Here is a 27145-nt window from a genome sequence, read left to right as displayed (position 1 = left end):
GAATGTCTGGACACCTTTCATGTAGCATGGATGATAAATTGTTTACCTCCAATGAAGAAAATGAAAAAGAACGAAGAAGCTTAAGGACTACCACCTGGGATATTTTTCACGCGGTCCACTGTATTTTCGACAGATCAGACGATTTACGAACTGCTGGCAGACGACAGAAAGGATGAGACCGACATTATCGTGAGCTGAATGAGTACCTCTGGAAATTGGTCCTTGGATGTTATGGTCGTTTATTGCAGTAAATTTAATATCAAAATAAAATTATTTGTTTTTTATTTATCCAGGAAAGGAAACAGACAAAATAATACGAGCATAAATTAATCTATTGTTGAGCTACGAAACAGAAGTTCATCGCCAGGTCATTTAAAATTTTTTTTGAATGTCTAGCCCAGATAAATTACGTTAAAGTGATTAAAAAATGGTTAATTTTTCAACTAGACACAAACAGTTCAAAGACAAATCTCAATAAAAAATTCAGTCCTTTATTCATTAATTAATTTTTAAGTGGTGATTTATGAAAGTCTAAATACTGAATGAGAGATGGTGGCAGATAATTTACAGAATGTATGAGTAGCGAAATGCAAAATCTATGAATCTGAAATTTTTGTTGTTTACACCTAAATGATTTTAAGTTATATTCGTAGGTTGTTCTTTACACCTAAAAGAAGAGATGCATGTAAAAATGTTAATAAGTTACACAAGATGTTTTCTCCTTTCTCTCCGCATGCCTTCGTGGTGTAACGGTAGCACACTCGGCGCGTATTTAAGAAGTCCAGGTTCGAGTCCCGGTGAGGGCATTGCACATTTTTGACGTCTTTTTGCTTCATAAAACCAAATAACGCTACAGTTGCGCCGAAACTAAAAAGGTGGTGGATCTTGATTCTTTACCACCAGGATTTGGCTATTGGGTCCCGTAATTCCCAGTCGGTGTAACGGTAGCACACTCGGCGCATATTCGAAATGTCCAGATTCGGAGAAGGCATTGCTCATTTTTCATGTCTCTTTAAAAAAATACTAATGACTGTACAGTGTCGCTCGAACAGGTACGGGTGGTGGAGGATTATTCTCCACCACCAAGATTTGGCGACTGGGTCCCCTAATTTTCAGTCGCCCTTTAAAAGAGGTACTCTCTCCTTTCTGTATGTCTTCGTGGTGTAACGATAGCACACTCGGCCTGTATTCGAGAGGTCCAGGTTTGAGTCCCGGCGAGGGCATTGTAAATTTTCAAGTCTCCAGCATAAAAAATTCCTAATGATTCTACAGTTATATTTCAGAAAGTGTCAAACTTGTAGTCGTATTTCTCTCCAAACAACGATTTTGCAGATTCATGATTTGGGCTTAGTGTTAGATATATTATTAGGATCCAAGTATGATTATGGTTGTGCCTTTTAAATCCGGAAACCTTGGTTGGAGATTGTCGAGCCACAGAAAATAATGAATGAAAAAAAGTCGCCATTTAATTAGAAGTTATCGCCTCCTCCCCGCTGGGGTGTAACTGGCTGGCAATCGAATGTTCCGTGGGTAGAATCACAGCAAGGGTACAGCTGATTTTCCGGTTTCTTGGATTTGAAAAATTTTAATAGCTATACAACGCCCGACTAAAATGTGATGGATTTCAATTTTTCACCACTTGGACTTGGATGACTTCTGTCCTTAGTTGCCCTTTAAGGGGGGAATAAAGGACCTTGTGTTGTTTTCTTTGCAATATTTTCGATATCCGAGATACGTGCATTCATCGGGAACCAGCAAGAAAATAAGGCATAGCATGTAGTTGTGCATCATAAGGTTAGAAATTAACTATTACCTTTTCAGGCGTTTTATGTCTCTTTTTATGATTTAATATGCACACTTCAGCAGTTCATTGTGCTTCAGATGATACAAATTAAAAAAAAAAGCATTTTAGTTAAGTGGCTTCATATATTTTATCCTCTAGGCATGAAGTATCTTGTTGCAGTTAGAGACTCAAACTGTGAATTCTATTGTCTACAGTACTCTGAACTGTTGAGATTTCAGCGGATGAACTTGAGTAAACTATGAGTCAATATCTCTTAATACCAGAGTCACTCTGAAGTTTTTGAGATACAGCTAAATGTTACAGGTTAAACTTACCAAATCTTAGGTGTGTTCAAAAGCAGTTTTCTCCATCATCAATGCTCTTTTGTAGGGAAATTTAAATGCTTCAAGAATAGCCAAAGGTCACATATAATCAGGCAGAGTGGATATTCTATCAGTTTAATGTATTTTTGTTGAAGAAATTCGACTGTCAGTCTTGCTGAACAAGATCATGCATTATCATGCCAAAGCACGAGTTCCCTAATATTCATTGCGTGAAGAATTATCAAAGACAGTAATGCTCTATTCAGTTCTGTACTGAATTCAGTTCTTTACTTTGAATAGTTCTATACTTCCCAAGAAAAAGCATACACTACCTTTTTGATTGCTCGCTATCTTTTCATCATTGTTGTACACTGCGAAAAAAAAAAGAAAAAAAAAAGTGACAGTTCTAAATCTCCGGTTCTACTGGGCCGATTGACGAAATTCGAATTGCGTTTTCCACGTTTCGAAAGAGCGACTTAGGATATATATTAGATTTATATATAGCTATGTTCTAATATAAGTATTTTGACACAAAATAGGACTTTTTCTGATATAACATACCAATTGTTTTCCATATTTCGATTCTACGACTCAAATTATGCCTAAATATTAAATTTTGTAAAATTTGGTGCGAAATTTACGGAGAAATTCTAAAATTTAGCTTTTTTCAGTTTGAGCCAAGAATAATTCACTTTGGCGAACTTCTTAATATATGCCAATCTGTTTTCCTTTTCCTTCCATTGTGCAGGAGTGATAAAAAAGTCACATCGTTCCTTTTTACATTGTGGATGAGCAGAAAAAAAAATCACATCATTCTTACTTTCAAATAATTTTTAAAAATACAAATTAAAAAAATGAACCACATTTTTATTATTATTGCTTTCAACAAATATGCCACATTTTCATTATTATTGCTTTCAACAAATATGCCAAATTTCAAAACGGGCCAATATATAAATACACGTATATTTTCGGACATTTTTAATAAAAAGCTCTAATTTTTTGCAGGTATACTTAGAAATATATCTTCTTTACGATGATTGTAAAAATTTTATAGGTTATAATTCAAAATGTTTTTCAAAAATTTATAAAAATTATTTAAAATAACAACTAAAAAAATAAATAAAAAAAATGGGTGAATTTTATTTGGAATGAACTTGAAATTTCGAACTGTGTAAGAAGGAATCAAATAAGTTTCTTAAAAAAAGAGATATTAATAAATGCATAACAAACTGAACTAACATTGAGGAGCTAAAATTCTGAGAGCTATATTTTAAAAAACTACTCGTGCGATTTTTATAAAACTTGGGAGTTTGGCATAATTTCAGTCATAGAATCGAAATATGGAAAAAAATTGTCATGTCATTTAAAAAAAAGTCCGATTTTGTTTCAAAATACCTACATTTGAACAATGCTATATATAAATCTAATACATACCACAAGTTTCGCTTTCGAGACATGAAAAACGCAATTTGAATTTTGTCAATCGGCCCATTAGCACAAGAGATATAGAAATGTCCCCCCCTTTTTTTGGCGCAGTGTACTTTTTTAATTGCTCGTTGCCTTTTCATCATTGTTTTACCTTTTTGATTCCTCGTTGTCTTTTCATCATTGTTAGTTAGGAGTCATCTTCAAAGGCCATACTTTACTTTCTTGACGTGTTGGAATGTCAAGAGACGTATGCATCTTTCATCATCACTTATGATTTTAGAAATACGGCGGTATCCACAGTAATTATATAGTTTTAGAGTTTTTTTTACTAATTCTGATACGCTTTGTTTTTTCATTTTCTGTTCAGTTATGGAGGACCGAATGATAAACTGATTTTTTCATGTGCAGTTCTACATGGATAATTTTATGTATTAGCTGCTGATCTGATGATAAGCTTCTTCTGTGTCACTTGATTGGTGCAGCGATTATAATTGATTACCATTTTACGTATAGCCGACATATTTTCTGGGAATATATTGACAAAGGACTTTTATGTACATTCTTTATTTCAAGAATTTCGATATCTACGGAATTTTGTACATTATATGAATACAGGGCACGAGATACATTTCCAAGCGCCAACTATAAACGTTGTTCTTAATTTAGTCCAATTTTGAAATCATTTTAAATCATAGCACAATAATGACTTACGCTCTTTCGAAAATTATTCTACGATAGATAAATCGCAGTCGTTGCCACAAATTATCGTCTGCGGCCATGAAAATATTCAAAAATTGCGTACCTAATAAATAATTGCTTTTTAGCGAATATTTCCTGCTTCTTATCTCAAAACTCTGAGTGTTACTTATGTATATACTTCTTGTATATACTTCTCATATGCAATCCCGATTTCACAGTGGGTTTTTCCTTTAATTAAGTCCTACTGTAAAGATTATTATTATTCTTTGTAACATGTTTCGTTGCTGTTAGATGTAAAACTGTCTTTCATCTTACAAAAGTACATCAATAAGAGGCACTCGTCTAATTAAATGATTAACTACGACTAATATTTATTATAAGAGATTTTTTACACTTTAAATTATTTCTGGGATACGCCTTTAATCGATCGAGTTTCCTTATTTTGTTGGAATAATTGGTTAAGTATCCTATTTATAAAGCTGGATAACTAAAAATTTGCACAACCTGGCTGCGGAGAAGCACAATAAATTGCATAATTGTGGATATAAACTTTTATAAATGGCTGCAAGTTTCCGAAAAAACATAGCGTTTTTTGCCTTTGAATTGATTTTCGATTTGTCATACGATATGATAACAGTTAATGCTACAACTCGTTCAAAACCTCTTATATTAAAAAATCTCATGTGGACATCTCAGGATTTCCTTGTACGGCCTATTAAATTATACACATGTTTTGCTGCACTTCATTTAAATTTATTTCCTCGAATGATTCTAACTTAATTAACCGATCCTCGAGGTAATTTGAAAATGACAGTAAAAACTGCAAATTTCGCGGTTAATTTTTGTCGTACAGGAGTCAAACTTCTCCTAATTTTATTTTTTATAACGAGGATGAAACTTTTCACGATATAAATATAGGAACTGGGAGACCGTATTCAAAGCTAAATTTCATTATTTCCAAAATATTTTCTTTCTTTTTAAATTTGGCATGAATGAAGATGAATATTTTCATCATTTAAAACATCTCTGTAATTGGAAGTACATGACTACGACCAAGATTTGCGGTAATAAAGGCCGGCTATATATATATATATGTATATACATTTGGTACTATATGTTATAGCAGTCTCATATCCAAAATTTCAGCTTTCTACGGATAATCATTTTTGAGTTATGGAAGATACATTTGTTACAGACGTCACGAAACAACCCTTTTGAATCCATTTTAAATCCTCTCTACAATCCGTTTTAGAAAAAAAAAAAAGAGTCTTTTATTCTGCACTTACGTACAGATGTTAGGCAAAAAAATTGTCCTAATGCATTCGGAAATTGTTAAAATAGATATTTCTATTGAGATATGATGCCCGAACGTCAAATATTTTCTACGGTATTTACCAATTCGTAACTATTTTATTAAGATATTCTAGAAATCTAAAGCCATTGCTATTCGTAACTACATTTTATTTCGTCACCAACTGCACTTAAGCAAACTCCAGACAGACAATTGTCTTAAGTGTCTGCGACGGATTCTTTTTCTTTTCCTGACTCATGTTGCTTAATTATCTAAATTATCTAAACGATATTTCTATTGCTTAAACTACTGAATCATCATTACCAGAATTTTTATTCTTTGCAGATTCATGAGCATTGAATGATTGTAGATTATGGTGAATATTTTTGTTTTTATTTTTTTAAATTTACTTCAAACGGGTCAAATGCAAAAAGTTTCTCGATTGGATATGGAATTATTACTCCCAGCATAGAACAAAAATTGTTAAAGTCATGACAATAGGTTTTTATTTTGCATCAGGAAGGAGCCACTGATGTTTTCATTTTATTATTTTTGTAACCTTAACAAAAATGAATTAAACGATAAGAATTATCTAACCATTTTTAAGTTAAATCTTTCATATCTTTTTCACGTGGACTTGAAAATCGAATATATAACAGACTACATTTGTAATAATAACAAAAGTTTATATGGTAAAGCTAGTAATAATAGTAACGTTATAAGGTATTTTCTCTCTCTTTCCAGCATGCCTTCATGATGTAATGGAGCACACTTGGCACGTATTCGAGAGGTTCAGGTTCGAGTCCCGGTGAAGGTATTGCACATTTGTTTCATGGCTCTTGCGTCAAAATAACCTAATGACTCTACAGTGTAAGTACTGACATTTTTTTTCACTACTTACCGGAAACGTTGTGACTCTTTCTACAACGTCACTATTCCAAAGGTTTTGAACATGACATCACAGATGCTGTCTTCTCACTTCGACTTTACGCTACCTACTTCCTGTGTGATCAGTCACTAGGCACATAATTTTTTATACTTGACTGTACATATTCATCTTATTTATTCATTTTAAACTTAGAATTATTCACTCTTTCTCTACTTGTACCCTTCTTCATTCTTACTCGTTTACCATTTTTTTATTACTGCAAGTTTGATCATTCAGGCAAGGGCCTCAGTATCTCTTGATTTCCTCATTGGAACATATCAGTGAATTTGTGTACATGAGATTTCAATAGCACTAAACTCTTAGAGCTCAAGCTAGAATAATTTTAGTATCTAAGTATCCAATGTCGCGTTCAGAAGAAAGTGAATCACCGTAAATGAAGTAGTAAGAAAACGTGTCCCATAAAACGCATTAACTTAGTAATTCGACTGAAGCAGTCATCTACAAGCAATTACTTGAATAGATTGAACTATACCAACTGATTCTAATAGCTTCAGTATACGAGTACTAAACACAGAATTAATTAGTTGTTATAGATAAAAATTCGGAAGTTAATTTAATTGATTTCAGAAAAAAATTCTTTTTGTCTGAAGTTAAATAACTGTGAATCATTAAGTATTCTAGTAGCTGCTTTTCACGCCTCTAGGATTGGGTTGGTTCAAGGTCGCTGTTCATCTCTAGAATTTTTATTTTGCATCAGGAAGGTTAAATTTTAAAGTTTAAATTTTAAGGTTAAATTTTAAAGGGTTCCATGATGAAGGAGTCTGCAGCCGAATATGCACCTATAATTGATTGGTATAACAAAGCTAATTAAAAAATACTAATAAAACTGATGACTAATTGTTTATTGATATACAGCTGTACCATGCAGTAAGATAAAATATATTCATATAATAACAATTCCTGTTTAATTTCAAAAGGAGGATACCCTCAAAATTTATTATTACCATTAATTAATTCAAGAAGTAATAACTAGAGTTATGAATATGAATCCGGATGCAATTTTACAAAGTCTGCCGTTCAATAACAGTATAATATAGGTGTCGATCAACAGTAGTTCAATAACAGTATAGTATAGGTGCCGATTAACGCGTATAGGTGAAATGGTTGAAAGTATTGAGAAACAGTTGATCTTAATAAATTTGTCATACAGCTGCATGAATTAATTTTGGAAGATAAGATGATCTATTATAAAAGGGAAATAATACAAGATTTTTTTGTAAACCCTCTCGAAACGTGCACATGAGGAAAAGACATATTTCATTGTTTTGAAAACATTTTCCAACAGTTTGACATTCTCCTATCCAACATTCTTGAGACGGCGCACCATTGGTGGTTGGAAAATACCGAGGCTTTTCAGTGTATACCAAAAACCAGATGCCTAACATTTGGACTATTCGTATTTCACGCTCCATACCACAGGCAGCATTTAACTGAGAAACATATTCACAAAGAACTTCAAAATTTTTCAAATATAGCATGAAATCAATAAATATTATTAAAGCTTTAAATGATCGTCTTTTTGCGCAGCTGTGTGACTACAATGACAGCAATTTGCTTCTTCATTCGACGTTGGCTTTCTAAAGGTAACTGTTTGCAGAGTTTTGTGCACATTTTTAACACTGTGAGTAGTAGTAGTAGTAGTAGTAGGTTTTACTGGAGCAAAACTCCAAAGGTTATCTGCGGCAAATACATGTCAGACATTAAACCAAACAGACAAACTAGCTTAGACAAAACAAACAAGATCAAAACCATGGAAATGTATAAAATACAAAGAAGCTAAAAATGATGGATGCTAAGGTGAACTCTCTTATTATGCAGGTGAGTTGTACTGGTGTAAAATTCTAAAACATGAAATATGTTAAAATAGATATTCTTAAGATAACAAGATACAACATCAAAACAAAATCAAATTAAATAATAAAAACCTGATTCTTTCAGGTATTGAAATAAATTAGTATTCACCTCTTTCCCAATTAAACGGTCAAGAGGCAAGTCATATTCCTTAAAATGTTTGAACCGAAGTCTTTTAAAATATGAACACGTAACTAAAAGATGATGAACTGAGATGACTGCATCACAGTGGGAGCAAATTGGTTCACACTCTGCTTTTAGTAAATAGTCGTGCGTAATTCGTGAGTGACCACTTCTAAGTCGAGTAAGTATAACTTCCTCTTTCCGGTTCCTAGTAGTATCCCAGTATTCAATTCTAGTTTTCACACTTCTTAACTTATTATCTATTTGACCATTCCAGTGTTTCTGTCATTTATCTAATATTTTCTTTTTGATGACTTTCCTGATATCGTTAGGAGGGGCAGCACAACTGTACATATCGATAGCCGAATTTGCTTTTGCGTCTGCTAGCTCATTACCTCTTATGCCTACATGCCCGGGTATCCAGCAGTACAAGACCTCATATCCACACTGCCTTAACTCTTTAGATCGAGAATGAGGCTATCTACTATGGCAGGGTTCTGGGCATCACTAAATGCTTGTAATGCTTTTAAGGCAATAAGCGAGTCGGTGTATATTGTAAATTTTTTCTCACTTAAAAAGTGGATATGAATGAGAGCGCACAATAAATATCGGTCAATTCCGATGTAAGAACTGAGCAAGCGTCAGGCAATCGTCTACCTACAATGTGGTCGTTGCTTTTGATCCGTCAGTAAATACTAGAATATAACTACTGTAATTTTGCCTGTGCTCAAGAAAAAGCTGCCTGTACACCAACTCGTTAGTTTCTCTTTTGCCAAGATGTTGAAAAATATCGAGGACCTGGAACTGAATATTTTCCCAAGGTGGGTGGTATTTCAAAATATTTTACTGCCTGAGTACTCAACTGTGTCATTTGATATTCTTCAAGTAGTGAGGGAACCCTCAGCATAAAGTAAGGAACACAAGAAGGTCGAGCATTAAGCAAACGCTCACACATATCATCCAACAGATCCGCCTTACAAGGATGGTCAGGTAGTAATAATATCTTAAAATAGTATCACAGAGACAACTGCTCACGCCTTAAATTTAGTGAAGTTTCACAACAATCTACATATAGGCTTTGAACTGGAGAAGTTCTGAAAGCTCAAGAACAAATCCGCAATGCCTGATGGTGAACTGGATCTAGTCTTAATAGGACAGAAGGCCGTGCTGATCCATACACAACTGAACCGTAGTCCAATCTAGAGCGTACAAGTGCTCTGTAAATGCGAAGCATTGAGCCACGTTCTGCAGCCCAGGTGGTATTCGCCAACACTTTTAATATGTTTAGTATCTTAAAAGACTTCTTCCTCAAATATTGAAGGTGTGGAAGGATCATCTATTTTAAGATATTATTACCGAAGTCAACCTTCGGTCGAATACCAACCCTAAAAATTTTATTTCATCTACGATTGGAATTTGTGAGCTTTTGATATAAAGCTCCGGCTCAGGATGGACACCTCGTTTTCTGCAGAAATGTACACAAGCAGTCTTCTGTTCTGAAAATGCGAATCTATGATTTGAGGACCATGCCTGTATCCTGTTGAGAGCGATCTGCAATTGTCTCTCCACATACCTCATATCTGCCCCTTGGCAACTTATCTGGAGATCGTCAACATATAAAGAGCCTGAGACACTTGCAGGAAGTTAGTTCCTTTAGAACAGAGTATATTTTTAAACTGAAAAGTGTCGCATTGAGAACACAGCCTTGAGGCACACCCTCTTCTTGTACAAAGACATCAGAGAGTACCGAGCCAATTTTTACTTGAAAGGTCCTCGCCTTCAAGAAATTTTGTATAAAGATAGGCAGGTTGCCTCGCAAGCCACTAGTATATATGTCACGCAAAATACCGTATCTCCACGTCTTATCGTAAGCTTTTTCTATGTCGAAGAAGACAGAAACGAGGTGGTTTCTTCTGACAAAGGCTTTACGAATAGAGGTTTCCAGAAGGAGCATACTGTCGATGGTAGTTCTGCCTCTACGAAAACCACTGTGATATGGGAAGATAATGTTGTTTTTTTTCAAGGTAATATACTAGACGGTGGTTAACCATTTTTTCAAATAGTTTGCAAAGACAACTGGTAAGGGCTATCGGCCGGTAGTTGGAAGGATTTTTCGGATCTTTTCCTGGCTTTGATATGGGTAGAACTATAGCTTTCTTCCAGGCACTGGTAAAGGTGTGCTCCTTCCACACTCGATTATAAAGAGCAAGAAGGGCACTCAGTGACTTAAAGGAAAGATGCTTCAGCATTTCATAGCTTATACCATCTGGACCCGGACTAGATTTATGAGTATGGGAGAAAGCTCTCTTTAGCTCAAAGATGCTGAAAATTTCATTATAGGGTTCCAAGTTGGAAGAATTGAAACGGATGGGTAACTTCTCGGACTGACGCTTAAAAGATAGATATGCTGGTGGGTAATTACTGTAACTGCAAATGGCAGCAAAGGTCTCACCGATGGCATTTGCTATTTCAGCAGTGTTACTAATCATCCGGCCATCTTTTTCCAGAAGAGAGAGTGAATGGTCTTTGTATATCCCACATCCCTTTCTAACTCTTTCCCAAATTTTTTTGCTTGGCGTACAGGATGTTATTGATGACACATAGGCGATCCAAGAATTCCTCTGGCTCTGCCGGCTTACCCGTCTTGCATTTGCTTTGGCTTTCTTGAAGGCAATAAGATTTAACAAAGTGGGGTATCTACGAAAGACTCCCCAAGCTTTTCTCTGTTGTCTCAGTGATTCCTGACAATCACAGTTCCACCATGGATTTGAGTATTTCCGGAGACTTGTAGATGTGAGAGGTATATAAATCGTAGCTGCCTGAATGATTCTATGTGTAATATTCTCCACTGCTTCATCGATGAGCACATTGTTCACCATTTTCTTATTGATTTCTGAAAGTGACGAGAAAAGTTTCCAGTCGGCTCTATCTAAAATGAAGCGGGCAGGTCTCGGACTACATGAGTCTCCAAGCCCTGTAAACGACACGAATACAGGAAAGTGGTCGCTATCTAAGGGGTCATTTCCCACACTAAAAGAACACAGTGGCAGGAGTGAAGGTGAACAGATGGCAAGATCAATGACGTGAAAGGTCCTAGTTGGCTGATGGAAGTAAGTTGATTGACCGTTATTAAGCAAACATACTGAATGATCTTCAATTAGCTTTTCAATCTGTCTACCTCGTGCATTAAGATCTTTACTTCCCCAATAAGGGCTGTGAGCATTGAAGTCTCCTAGAAGTACAAAAGGTTCAGGTAGGTGCTCTATGAGATTATCCAAATCTTGTTGATTAATGTGTTCATTCGTAGGCAAGTAAATGGAACAGACTGAAATTAAAATACTAAAATTGATTTGTATAGCGACAGCTTGGAGACGAGTGACTAAATTAACAGTACTTGATGGGTAGTCAAGTGAAGTGAAAACACCAACACTTTCACTGACACGTTCACCATTCGGATTATCTTTCCTCGCCAGAACATATCTCCGAAGCTTTGCCATGTTGTTCTTCTTTAAGCATCGTTTCCTGTAGTGCAAAGCCCACTGGCTGATGAACAACGATCATCTCCTTGATGTTACTAAGATTTTGGTGGAAACCGCGACAGTTCCAAGATATAAAAGTAGCTATTATGTCTGATGTTTGTTTTTGCGGTGCTGTTTCTTAGATTTTCGCGGGAGGAGATTTTTTGGAATTTCTAGGCCTTCTTCAGTTTCCATATTATCCGAGTCTAAAGATTTTGACATCATATCTTCTACAGAACTACTCGTCTGATTATCAATCTTATTAGTGCTGTTTTGAGGGATATTTTTCTGTTTGGTTTGAATTACAGTTTCCTTCCTATGTATCGAATGAGTGGGTGCTTTGTTATTTTTACTTGCACTGCTTTGGGCTTTTAATGGCGGCATGTTGGGTGCGCTGATAGATGTCTGGGTTGCAATAGATCTTGTCGATTTTACTGCACTGGCAAAAGTTGTATTTGGGCGCAGTTGGGCACTTTCCACTATTTTCCTAGCTTCAGCAAACGAAATTTTTCTATTCACTTTAGTTGTCTGAACTTCCTTCTCCAGTTTCCATTTTGGACATGAAAGAGAAAAAGCTGGGTGCTCACCCTTGCAGTTTATACACAACGGCACAGCGGTGCACTTATCAATATCGTGACCAACCGTCGAGCATCGAGCGCACGTAAGGTTGCCACGACAGGATGTCTTAGAGTGACCATGCGCTGGCATTGGAAACATCGCATGGGGTTAGGAATATATGGTTTTACAGGGCAGCTTAAATATCCCGCCTTAATACTTTTCGGCAGATCAGGCGATTTGAAGGTCAGGATCACGTGTTTCGTGTCAGCTAACTGACCTTCCTTACGCATTTTGATCCGCCTAGCACCAGAGACTTTTTGGTCAGCTAATTCGGAAACGAACTCTTCTTCTGAAACACCCAGAAGGTCGATTTCCGAGATCACACCTCTACAAAAATTCAGAGTTTTATGCGCTGACACAGTTACAGCTACATTTCCAAGTTTGGTTTGTGACAAAAGGGAAGCAGACTGGGTTGGCGAGACAGTATTCTATAAGCAGGTCTCCAGAACGGAGACGCTTTATGTTCTTTGGTTCACCTATACAAGAATGGATATATTTGCTTTCAATGAAAGGGGACATCTTTTGCAGTTCGCCATAGGGACTCGAGACTACAAGGAAGCGTGGATTATTAGTGATTACTTTGGCATTTGCATCGGTACGTATTTTCTTAGTAAGAGATTGATCAATTACTTCAATACTTTGATCGTTTTCATTTGATTTGAGAAGAAACATAGAAACCATATTTAAGAAAGAAAAGTTTCGGGTCCAACGGCTCCGCCCACCATGGAGCCCAACAAGGGAACACAGATTCCTGTGTTAGGGCTAGCCGGACCTATACGCAAACTGAAGCCCCGCAGTCGGATTTCCCGAAAGCAGGTACTCCCGAGAAAACCACTGACACAAGGACTAGTGACCAGCCGATTGACACCCGTGAGGACGACTAAGGTGCCTCCCGTTTAGCTGAAGCAGAGGCCAAAGTAGTGTGTTGAGGACAGTACCTCGCCCCTCAACTACCAGGACCCTCCTTTCCAGCAACACGGGTCTCCACTCACGGCAAACACGTGGGCAGTTTTCTCGCCACTTGAAAACTAGAGACAAGGGGTGTTCCAGTTTCTCGTGACAAGCCCCAAACTCCGAAGAGAGAAACCACAAGGGAGAAGGGAAGGGAAAAAGTTTCAGCCAAGAGGATAGGAGACGGAAAAGAGGATAGATCACTGGGGCTCCAGGATCGTGACACCCGTCTCACCAAGAAGATGATCCCCTGAAAGGCTAGGGTACCTCGGGATTGCCACACCCGTACTCACAAAAGTGAGCTCCTGAGGGGTTTAACACTGTGAGAGAATGTTTACTTAAAGTTGATAACCATGTGCTGACACAATTAATAAAATTTTAAAAAAGTATATTCTACTTAACTGATATATATTTATTGTTCAATTCCACAAAAGTACAAAATACAGAGAAGAGACCTCACTCTCATTGAAGCTAAAACAATTATTTTCGGCTTTCGTTTTAAAATTGACTTATTTTTTATATCCACATTGAATCGAAAAGAATTCCATACATTAATAATTTAATGCTATTATATATTATTGAAAAGAAACTGTATGTTTTTAGAAGATAGATTATTATATACAAGCCGCTTGCAAGTTGAAAGATTTTAGTATTTGCTTTTAAAAGATATTGAAAAGTTGAATGTGCCAACGTGATACGTAGAAGCGCTGAACTACGATATATTTGATCTTGATATAATGATGCAAGAAGAGTTGATTGCATTGAAGAAGGATATTGAAGTACAAGTCTTATTCAAAAACTCGAGTACGCTAAGTCTTGGAAATTAAAAGTCACTTGAAATCGTCCCAAAAAAGTTGTTGCCGAACTAACATTACTGAATTTTCTCTTCTCTCACTTAATGGAAGCAGGCTTTAGTCAAGCCAATAATTTACTATAGAAAACAAGCAACATTTCAAATATTTTTGAAGAGGTGATTAATCGAACTTCTTTGTAATTGGAATCTGTGTTTTTGCTTCTGAAAACTTGTTTATATTTGTATAACAAATTGTTACCATCGGCAGTCTCTAGCCGTTTATAGACTTTGGCCACATTTAATGTCCGAAGCGATGGTCTGTTTATTACGGAGGCACCTAATGGGCCACTGTTGCCTTCTATGAAAGGATGGACAAATTGCACCATGTTTTCTCAGGAATTGAGCCTCGGGCCCTTCAGTACAGCAGTCAGAGTCATTATCTACTTTCCGGTCTGGGCGGCTATTTGTAAAACACAATAATAGTAATACAAAAAATAATAAAACACAGATTAGTTCAACTAAGAATATATTAAAAAAATCTTTAATTTTTTTAATATAAGAATATATTAAAAAAATTAAAGATTTTTTTAATATATTCTTAATTATATTTAATATATTCTTAGTTGAACTCTTATCTTTAAGCTAGTTATGTGTAATTATTCGTATTTGAATTATGTTGTATGCTGTATGTTATAGAGAAAAAGTAAGGGGTTCGATGAAGAAAACCATTCTTTTGAAAGAGTCCGATGCAAGAAAAACGGTTGGAAATCTCTGGGTTATTAACCTCTGAGGGAATCTCTGGGTAATTAATTCAAATAAAGCCTATCAGGGTCATTTACAAAAACTCCAAACCAGTTCAGATGGAAAGTTGCATTAATTGCATTTAGTTTCAGGAGTGTTGTAACAAACTGACTGTTTACCAGAATGTAAATTAAGGGGGATTTAAAGAACAACCGAATGTGCAATTTGGAGCGAGAATTTTAGTAACGCTTTAAGAAAGAAATTTCTCTCCTTAGGCGCCCGTTTCTCGATTGATTTTTCTGGCATTTGTTAATATTTGTGCTTAGTGACGGCGTGATTACAGACACGTTATGAAAACGTTAAACCTATTTGTTGTGAACTATAATTACACTTTTGTGTTCCTAAAACATTCCAAACTGTGGTGAATAAGCCTCGTTAAGTTATAGGTTTCCTTACAAGATGTATTGTATTATAGTTTATAAGGTATTTTCTTGCTCCTTTTCGCATGCCTTCGTGGCACACTCGACGCATATTCGTTGGAATCTCGCGAAGGGCAGTGCGCATTTTTCACGTTTCACCATCGATATAACCTAAACATTCTGCAGTGGATCCCAAACTAAAAAAAAAAAAAAAAAAAAAAAAAGGTGATTTACCGAGGTATACCTCCCCCTTAACAAGTAGTCCTCTTATAAGGTATTTTTTGCTCTCGGGGTATAATTGGAAACATACTCGAAGGGTATTCGTGAGGCCCAGGATTTGAATCCCGGTGAGAGCACTGCATATGTTTCACGTCTCCTGCTTCAGTATAACTGAGTGACTCTACAAGTTGTACCTACAAATGGGATTTAATGTTTTTGCAAACAAAATTTTATCAAACATACTTGTTATTGTTACCAGTCTCACTTGTTTGACAATGGTCAGCAAAAGCCCACGCCATCTATCGTGGCAAAGGGGAAAATGTGCTTGTCATTGGCAAGGGCCTTGAGCACCACACAGGTGACAGCTCAATTCTGCCCACAAATTCTGAGAAAGAGTACTTCCTGGTGACGGGTTGGCCACTCCTCTTCCCTTACCATAAACCTCTCGAAAGGACTATTGGCTAGCCGTATATTTAGTAGTGCCCACTCGCCGCACAGACACTATACATTTTCAAATATTTATAAATTCTCCGGAATTCGAACCTGTTCTCTTCGGTACAGCAGTTAGGGTCGGTAACCGCTGTCTTCGGTGAGTGGGTCAAACGTACTTTTTTTTAAACTGGTTTCAGAGCTTCGTAGTACAGATGCTCAGCAATTCCTTCTTTTCCTTTCTTGTAAAGAAGGTAGTTGTAACTTAATAATCCACTGCTGTAAGAACGATCACAGATCCAGAATATGTAGCTGTGATAAGGTAACATAGATGTTATTTGTCTTAGGATGACTGATTTCCGAATGCAATGGTACCTCTTTCAAACCAGAGGAGAAATCCTGATACAACGAAGTGCCTTTTGTTAATGATTCTGGTTTCATCCTCGAAGGTCACTCCAAGGTACAAAAGGATAAAAGAAGTCTTTCATCAGGGTCAGAATATGGACACCTTTGTTATGTCTGAGTAAAGGAATTGTCTGCCCTCCGGAATTCAGCGCAGGTAACGACACCGTGAGTTAGTAAAGTGGTTTACTGAGAAGAGACAGGACCTTCCTGCTGGAGATGTAGCATTTTGGTCCGCTAGATTACTGCTCGCGTATAATGCTAATAGCGATAGCGCATTTTCTTATTTAACAAATGTCTGAAATTACGGGACTGAATGTATCCAAGTCCCACATCGTCAGGAACCATAATTGTTAATGTTTTTATTTTATTAAAATTCATGTTATTGCTAGAACTTGAATTAGAAGTTCATATCAACCCTGTATCACAACCGGTGTTTTTTGTAGCGGTTTCGACCATTACACCACACAGTCTAAATTTTGAGAAATTTATTGCATTTCAGAGAAATCCACACAATGATATTTTTTAAATCGTTGACAGCAAAATAAAGGAATTCAACTTATTTCTTCTACGGCAATGTTTCTCAAACTTGTTTTCGTTGGGCCACTTTTACAAATTATAATGCTCTGCGGACTATACTTTTGCCTCGTTCGAAAGCAGTTATTTTAGTATACGTTACTACCAGTTATTTATTCTTCTAAAATATAATGAATTAGTGAGTGAGTGAGTGAGTGATTATGGCGCAAAAACCAGAGATGATTATGACGCGCCAAACAAAAGATGAGATGATTACAATTGATGACATTAAAATTCAATAAATAAAAACAAGTAGATAAATGTACCAAATCCAGAGGATGAAGTCATATAAATAAATTACAATTGGCCTCTCTTCCGATTAAACAGTCGAGAGGTAAGTCACAGCTATTAAAATATTTCTGGCGAAGACTATTAAAACATGGACACTCAATTAAAATATGACGAACAGATAAACAAACATTACAATTAAAACAAACAGGCTCATTTTCAGCTTTGAGAAGATAGTTATGTGTGACTCTGGTGTGACCAATTCTGAGTCGAGTCAAAAGAACGCCCTCTTTACAATTTCCAGCAAAATCCCAATGCTCAATTCTAGGCTTGACGTTTCTCAACTTGTTGTGATGCTGAACATCCCAAATTTGCTGCCATTTTTTCCGTATCTTCCCCTTGATGACACAGCAGATGTCTCTAAAAGGCATAAGGCGACTAGACAGTTCAACAGCAGATTTTGCCGCGATGTCTGCAAGCTCGTTTCCCTTTATTCCCGTATGCCCGGGAACCCAGCAGTACAGGATTTCATATCCTCGTATCGTTAAATTTCTATGAATTTTGAGAACATCCACTACCACAGGATTCTGAGTGTTGGGAAAAGCTTCCAAGGATTTAAGAGCACTATACGAGTCTGTATAAACTATGAACTTTTTGTGGCAGAGCTTTGAGATATAAAAAAGACCATAATATATAGCAGATAGTTCAGATGTTAGGACTGAGAAAGCATGGTGCAGGCATCTGCTCTCAATGTAATCTTCAAATACAAAAGACATCCCGACATGATCATTTGACTTTGATCCATCTGTGTATATCGGATGATAACTGCTATATTTGTGCCTGTGCTCAGCGAAAAGTTGTCTGTAAACGATCTCGTTAGTGCTCGCCTTTACGTGATGTTTAAAAACATCAAGAACTGGATCCGTGAATTTTCCCAAGGTGGAATTTCAAAATTCTGTACTGCTTGGGGGTGCATATCAGAGAGGGAGAGTTCCTCAATGACAGGGCGAACTCTTAAAGGGAAAGTAGGAACACAGGATGGACGTGTTTCAAATAATGTGTTACACTCATTATCAAGTAAGCACAGCTTATTGGATGTTCAGGTTGAGATAGAGTATTAAAATATTGCAAAAGGGACAATTGCTCACGCCTCAGATAAAGTGATGGTTCGTTAGAGTCAACATATAGGCTCTGCACAGGAGAAGTCCTGAAAGCTCCTGAACAAATCCGCAGACCTTGATGGTGAACAGGATCTAGTTTTAACAAAACAGATGACCGAGCGGATCCATAAACAACTGAGCCATAGTCCAGTCTAGAGCGGATAAGCGCTCTGTAAATCATCTACATATAGAGATCCCAAGATGATGGGAGGAAGTTCTTTTAATACAGAGTTTATTTTTAAACTGAACACTAAGCACACAGCCTTGAGGCACACCCTCTTCCTGTTCAAAAACATCCGAAAAAACACAGCCAATTCTTACTTGAAAAGTTCTAGGGTTCAAGAAATTCTGAATGAAAATTGGTAGGTTGCCGCGCAAGCCACTCTCGTGAAGATCGCGAAGTATACCGTATCTCCATGCTTTATCATAAGATTTCTCAATGTCGAAGAATATTGAGACAAGGTGACTTCTTCTGACAAAGGCTTTTCGAATAGATGTCTCTAAAAGAAGCATATTATCTACGGTCGTTCTCCCCTTTCGAAAACCGCTCTGATAAGGCGATATAATATTATTCTTTTCCAAGAAGTGGACTAGGCGGCTGTTTACCATCTTTTCAAACAGTTTGCAAACACAACTGGGAAGGGCAATTGGCCGATAGTTCGAGGGATTCCTCGGGTCTTTCCCTGGCTTAACAATGGGAATGACAACAGCTCTCCTCCATGCACTGGTAAAAGTACGCTCCTTCCACACTCTATTGTAAAGTGTTAGAAGGGCAGTCAGTGACTTATAGGACAGATGCTTTAGCATTTCATAATACACGTCATCCAGACCCGGACAAGACCTATGTGTCTGCAATAGAGCTCTCCTTAATTCAAGCATAGTAAAGTCTCTATTTAAGGCTCAGATTTGAAAGAGTTGAATGCGATGGGATTTATTTCTGAGTGCTGCTTGTTAGAGAGAAATGCAGGTGAATAGTTTCTGCTGGCAGAAACGGCAGCAAATGTCTCACCAATAGGATTCGCAATTTCTTCTAAGGAGCTAATCACTCGGCCATCTTTTTCCAAAAAGGAAAGTGAGTGGTTTTTATATATGCCGCATGCTTTTCGAACTCTTTCCCAAACCCGCTTACTAGTCGTAGAGGATGTTATTGAGGACACATATGTAATCCAGGAATCCCTTTGGCTCTGCCTTCTTAGCTTTCCTGCATTTGCTTTGGCTCTTTTAAATGCTATGAGGTTTCGCAGAGTAGGATATCTACGAAAAATTCCCCATGCTTTTTTTTTGTTTCTTCAGTTCTTCACGACAGTCGGGATTCCACATGGTTTCGTATATCTTAGTATTTTTCCTGACGTTCTAGGAATAGAAAGTACAGCTTCCGCAATAATAGTATTAGTAACAGCTTCAACAGCATAATCGATATGCGCATCTTCTACCATTTGATCTTTGAGCTCTGCAATGGAAGAGAAGAGTTCCCAGTCTGCCCTGTCCAGTATAAACCGAGGGAGACTCGTCATGGGATTTGCTCCTCTTCGTGCAAGAGGCACAAGAATGGGATAATGATCACTGTTTTAAAGATCGTTTCCCACATTAAAAGTGCAAAAAGGCAACAGAGATGGTGAACAGATGGCAAAGTCGAGAGCATGGAATGTTTTTGAAGGCTCATGGAAGTAAGTATCTTGCCCATTATTGAGGAGACAAAGGCTATGATCTTCGATCATCTGCTCAATTTGTCTTCCTCGGCAATTTGTATCTTTACTACCCCAGAGCGGACTATGGCCGTTAAAATCTCCTATTATGATGAAAGGCTCAGGCAGCTGCTCTAAAAGACCATTTAAATCTTGCTGATCAATATGCTCATTTGGAGGCAAATACAGAGAAACAACTATAACAACAATATCAAAATTTGTTTGAGTAGCTACAACTTGGAGGGATGTCGTCAAAGAAAGCACATTTGAGGGATAATCCAGTGAGGTGAGGATACCTACACCTCCACTGGCACGCTCACCTGCAATGTTATCTTTCCTGACGAAAGAAAACCTCCGAAGTTTTGCCTGTTGTTCTGGTTTTAGATTTGTTTCCTGTATTGCGAAGCATACAGGATGATAAGCATTAATTATGGCTTTGATGTCGAGCAAATTTCGGTGGAAACCGCGACAGTTCCATGACATGAGGGTGGCCATTATGAATGGTTTTTGTTTTTTCTGTGCTGTTCGTTTGTTTTTCGTGGAAGTAGATGCCTGGGAACTTCTAGACCCTCTTCTACTTCCATAAAGTCTGAATCCGCAGATTCAGAAATCATCTCATCAAAAGAGCTATTGCTGTGACTTCTATTTTTATTAGATATTTTATGTGTAGTAGTTTTGGGCTTACTTTGAATAACTGTTTCTTTCTTTTGTATTATATGGGTTGCATTTTCTTTTTTCTTGTTGGATGTAGACGGTTGGGTTTTATTTGGTAGGGTCTGTGTGCCTATTGATGTTTGGGTGGCAACTGTACGAGTTGATTTTACAGCACTGGCGTATGATGTATTTGGTCGAAGCTGTGTGCTTTGGACTAATCTTATGGCTTCGGCATATGAGATGTTCCTCGTAACCTTTGCAGTCTGAACTTCTTTTTCCAATTTCCATTTTGGGCAGAGGCGTGAAAATGCTGGGTGCTCACCCTTGCAGTTTATACAAAGAGGCGCAGCCGTACAATTTTCAGAATCGTGGCCAATCTGTGAGCATCGGGCGCATGTGAGGTTGCCACGACAAGACGTCTTAGAATGGCCGAAACGCTGGCATTGGAAACATCGCATAGGGTTTGGAATATAAGGTCTTACAGGAATATTTAGATATCCGGCCTTAATATTCTTAGGCAGATCAGGCGTATTGAAGGTCAGGATCACGTGTTTCGTGTCGATCAACTTACCTTCTTTACGCATCTTGATCCGCCTTACACCGCAGACATTTTGTTCGGAGAGCTCAGAAGCGATCTCTTCTTCAGAAACATACAGAAGGTCGAATTCTGAGATTACACCCCGACAATAGTTGAGTGACTTATGTGGTGTTACAGTGACATTCGCTTGCCCAAGTTTAGTTATCTGAAGTAAAGAAGCAGACTGGGTGGCTGAGGTTGTATCAATAAGCAAGTCTCCGGAGCGGAGACGCTTTATATTTCTCGGCTCACCAATACAGGACTGTATGTATTTGTTTATTACGAAAGGAGACATCTTATGCATTTCGCCAGAAGGACTAGAGATGACTAGGAAAAGGGGACTATTGTTATGATTTTTTCATTTGTATCTGTACGTAATTTTTTTGCAGTAGACTTTTCAGAACTAGTTTGAGTGAGTTGTTTAGCAGTAGACATTTCAGAAATAGGTTGAATGACTGGTTTAGCAGTAGATGTTTCAGAACTAGGTTGAGTGACTGGTTTAGCAGTAGACGTTTCAGAACTAGGTTGAGTGACTGGTTTAGCTGTAGACGTTTCAGAACTAGATTGAATGACTGGAGTGACTTGAGTGACTGGAGTTACCTCGAAATCTTTAATTAAGTAGATATTAGAAGAAGCCATAGTGAAAGAATAAAGATTCGGGTCCGACGGCCCCGCCCACCACGGAGCCCAACAAGGGAACACAGATTCCTATGTTAGGGCTAGCCGGACCTATACGCAAACTGAAGCCCCACAGTCGCCTTTCCCGAAAGCAGGTACTCCCGAGAGCTTGACCCCAAGCCACTGACACAAGGACTAGTGACCAGCCGATTGACACCCGTGAGGACCACTAAGGTGCCTCCCGTTTAGCTGAAGCAGAGGCCAAAGCAGTGTGTTGGGGACAGTACCTCGCCCCTCAACTACCAGGACCCTCCTTTCCAGCGACACGGGTCTCCACGCACGGCAAACACGTGGGCAGTTTTCTCGCCACTCGAAAACAAGAAACAAGGTCTGTTCCAGCCTCTCGTGACGAGCCCCAAACTCCGTAGAGAGAAACCACAAGGGAGCAGGGAAGGGAAAGAGTTTCAGCCAAGAGGAGAGGAGACGGAAAAGAGGATAGATCGCTGGGGCTCCAGGATCGTGACACCCGTCTCATCAAGAAGATGATCCCCTGAAGGGCTAGGGTACCTCGGGATTGCCACACCCGTACTCACAAATGTGAGCCCCCTGAGGGGTATAATGAATTAAAATCCATTAAATTTTATACTGATATTAAACAATTAAGTTAACAGAAGAAACGTCATATTTGTGTTTGATAATCCTAACTTATTAGAGAATGGATAATCATTATCTTATAGTAAACTAAAATAACTTTTGTTTCTTATATTAATGACGTAGATGAACCTGCTGGTTCTTGTATTCTTGCTCTACGTTTGGATGTATGCTGGAAAGTGTGAAATCGACAAATACATCGAGTCAATTTTATTCCTTCGTTTTTATTTGAGTTAATGATGAAAACTCTTTTTTACACAGATATGTAAAAGTAAGCTGAAATATAATTTTTAAAGAACCTTCGTTGTAAATTCTTTTTTCACTGGTAAATAACCATACCTTCTGCCAGGAATTTCGTTTTAAATTTGATGTCATTAGAAAGTTCAATTAACTGTTCTTTTTCTCTCGAGAACAATTTGTTAGTTTCAGTATCGCAATGGAAAAGATCAAGATTCTATGAAAATTTATTATAGTTACCACACGGGGAAGAAGTTTCAAATAGTGACCTTAGAGTTTCGAGATGTGAATATATGCCGTTATATAATTCTTTTTCAATACCGATGTTATTTTCTGCTAAAAAATATTCTAGGGTTAGAAATGGGGAAAAGATTTTCTGTTTTATACATCTAACCCGCAAACCCTTTTAATTTCTCATTTGCATCGAGAACGGTCAAAGAGTTATCTTACAAGGACTTAGTTCATTTAGTTTTGAGAATACGTCTGAAAGATATGCCAAGGTATTTAGCCACATGTCATCAGCATGAAATGATTTAAAATCTTGTTAATTTCCATTACAACTAAGAGGACATTTTTGCAGGTGTGGAAAGACCACAAGGATAAGCTTCAAGGACCACTTGTGGTTCGCGGACCATAATTTAAGAAACGCTGTTCTAAGGGGTTTCTCTTTAATGAAAAGAATGACAATTGCTCATCAACCATTTCTTTTCTTTTCTAAATCTTCGATTATGGTTTCTAAAGCTTTTTTCTTCCAATTCTAAAGCTTCAAAGCTTCGGACCACGACGCGTATTGTGCGTTTGTTTAATCTGAGATCTTTATTCAATACTTTCAGTCTCTAGAATAGTCAGTCAAAGGTAACTTTATCAATGGTCCACAGCCATTGTCAATAGATCACTAAACTCATTGCTGTTAAAGCGGAAGACATTGAATCTCCTTCTTCATTTACACAACTGGCCAAGCAATTTTTTCTTCAAATTTTAAATAAGCAAAGCAATTTTTTTTTCAAAACTTCTTTAGTTTTACAGCTTTCTAAAGCTTTTTCTTCGTTCGATTTCTAAAGCTTTGGACTACGACGCGTATTGTGCGTTTATTCCGCAATCTTTATTCAATACTTTCAGTCTTTGAAATAAGTCGGCAAAGATAGCTTTATATATCACTAGCTGTAGAAAGTCCACAACCATTGTTAATCTATCACTAAACTCACAGCTGCTGTTAAAGTGGAAGGCCTTGAACTTCTCTCTCCATTCATACAAACGAGCAAAGTTGTTTTTTAAGACACTTTTACTCCTGTAAGAAACAGTAGATATTAGTACTAATAATGGTTTTATAGATCTGACTTGGTAGGGTTAGTAAAAATTCACTACTTCGGCATTCAGAATGCTGAAGAGAACTACGATCTCTCTCTACTGAGACTGAAACTCCATAATTAACTAATATAAAGACAGTTCAAGTTGATTAAAATGGTATTTCTCTAATTGTAAGGGCCTCTGTTTACGCCTTCATCGAATGAGATGCTAAGTTGTAAGATTTTATTTCCAGAAAATTTTGGAAAAATGGATTCTACGGTCTCAAGAAAGCATTCTGACAGTTCTTAAAATTTTGCCGAGAGATTGAAAAATCGCCAGATGCGGCCAAGACACAGATTTGAAATATTTACACACAGTTTCAAATGTTATAATATAGCAAATAAGTTAAGCATAAAAAAATAAACACATATATCAGATCAATTAAAAACTATTATACACATACGAGAAATATACAAAGGATTATATTAAGATAAGACACAAAACAAACAATAAATAAAAATAAGCGAATAAAATAAATATATAACAATAAAAAATAGATAAAATCCAATATGTAACTAATTATAAATCAGTAAAAAAAATAAACTAAAAATATTTACAAAAAATTACAACAATATTAATGGCGACTGCGGTAGCATTGAAAATAATCTGGATTTATAATTTCATGAAATGAATGATTTTCTACTATTTATATCATGTAAGTTTTGCACCATTAAACCGTCTTTCCGGAAACCTATCTGTGTTTTAAGATATAGTATGAACTATGGTTAGACAGTAAGTTTCGCTTCATGAGATTCCACAACTGTATGATTGCCAGACACAAGGTTCCCATAACCTAGGTGCAAGTTTCACAATTTTTCATTTGACTAAATCATTACCAATCAGAAATCACCAAGAATCAAAAATGCTAAATATCTCTTATTCCATAAGACTTTAAAGGCTAGCCATACTTGAGATGCGAAGGGAGATCGTATTATTGAATGACATATGTTAAATATAATGTCTCTATAAATGTTGATGTTTTATTAATTCCTGATCTTAAATAGTAGATTCTAAATAAAAGAAAATTCTTCATTTCATATTCAGAGATAAAAGCAGGCAATTATTTTTATCCGTCTCCATTCCTTTTAATATTTTAATTTAGTTACGTCATAAGTTTACGTGTTTGGGATACTAAAGCATTTTTTAAAAATTTTATAAAAAGGTGTTTAAGAAATTATTAGAAGCGATCTCATTTAGACAAGCAGCGTTTAGGAGAAAAAATTCTGTCTCACATTTTGTGTATGAAAAGTTTTAAATAATACTAATATTTAAGATCATTCTTTCTTGCCTAATATTATGATTCTCCTGACGAAGGTTAGAAAAATAATTATCTTCCACGGGCTTAAAAAAGCTTTTCAGTCACTATTTCACTGGTGGGAGATTTATTTTCCACCTTTTAGGACCCCAAGATTCTTTAATTAGAAACCCATCCATCATCACTAATTAGACAACGAAAAGGAGGGAAGGGAAAATTCAAAAATAAATTTGACGTAAACTTGCAGCTTTATTTTCAGAAAAGCTACTCATTCATAAATAACAATAATAATAAAAAATCTGAAAGAACGTTTTGTGTGTTACCTTCGCACCTAAACCATAAAATTCAATTCAACAACGATATCGCAAAATAATTTTAAATGCAATTTTGGGCAATTTTTATGCCATTTTCAGTTTGCATTGTGGGATCGGTTACTGACGTTAAAATAATTCAAGAAAGTAAGTTTAAATATACTACAGCAAAAAAGATACGTGATTTAATAGGCCGTACAAGTCATGTGATTCCATATGAAATTTTTGTTATTAGAAATATATGTCTACAACCAACGCATGAGAAAAAAAAGAATTGAGTAAATGACTTTTGCGAACACGGTGTATATTGATTGGTAAATGTATTTAGGTTTTCACATTCAATACATTTTTTATAATCATGTACATCATACGCACTTACAATTATTATTTCTGCATCACGACAAGCGATATAATGGAGTTATCTCTCTCTTCAACAAGTACCCTGCCGAAGTCGCAAGAGGTAAATGGCCTTTCTTCTTCCCCTCTTCCCTATCAACTACCCCATTATGCGATAACTTCACGATCGAATTATGTCATGCGTCCAGAAAAGAAAGCGTAAGAGTCTTGTTGCTAGGATATCACGGCAGAACATATTCTAGTAGCCTATTTGTTCAGAATTACTTGTTTGCAGATTTCCATATTGTTGCCAGTTCTCTAAAAACTAATTTATATGAATAACGAATACTACGAATTTAATTAATTTTAAGAGAAATGGTTCTAATATGCAGCCTTACCTGAAATTTAATAAAAAGAGTGTGTTAAAGTAAAAAGAGTTGTATTAAATGATTTACATTAATTAGTATTATGTTTAGTGTTGCGTAAATATAGCTTTGATTCCGAAGACAGAACGAATAATAATCCGTTTATATATAGATAGCACTTCTATCTGCAGGAAAATTCTTAAAAGAAAATTGACGTAGAATTATCATAACAATTTCCAGTTTTCCATTTTGCAATCTCCTTGTCCTGAAACTATTTCATATTTGATGCGAAGCGTACGATAAAAGAGATGTTTCAAAAGACTTTGGTAGTGGTAGTGGTAGTGGTAGATTTATGGAGCAAAGCTCAATAGGCCATATGCGCCAAACACATGATTCTTTTTTAACATATAAACTAAAAGGGAAAAAATATATATAAAGACAACAGCACACTTTTAAAATCGAGGCAAGTAAAATGATATTTAAATGATGGGCTGAAAATGCTGAATATGACTTTGATAATGAGATATGCAGTATAGATATAAAATCCTAAAACATCTGATTAATTAAAATTCCAACATAAAATCTCAGGACAAAAATCAAATTAA

General features: G+C 36.5%; 1 long non-coding RNA gene across 2 annotated transcripts in view; it reads left to right on the top strand.

Moving 5' to 3' along the window:
• LOC118198856 (uncharacterized) overlaps positions 1-27145 on the top strand; it is a 468506-nt gene that overhangs the window by 124334 nt on the left and 317027 nt on the right. For both annotated transcript variants that reach the window (XR_015042504.1, XR_015042503.1), the window contains exon 3: positions 6272-6397. This is a non-coding gene — a long non-coding RNA (uncharacterized LOC118198856). The remainder of the gene's footprint in view (positions 1-6271; positions 6398-27145) is intronic.

The sequence above is a fragment of the Stegodyphus dumicola genome, chromosome 8, assembly GCF_044657685.1.
Source record: "Stegodyphus dumicola isolate Sdum_Otavi_A_Nest chromosome 8, ASM4465768v1".
Classification (NCBI taxonomy): domain Eukaryota; kingdom Metazoa; phylum Arthropoda; class Arachnida; order Araneae; family Eresidae; genus Stegodyphus; species Stegodyphus dumicola.
Note: the sequence above shows the minus strand (reverse complement) of the source record. Positions and strands in the feature narration are given on the sequence as shown.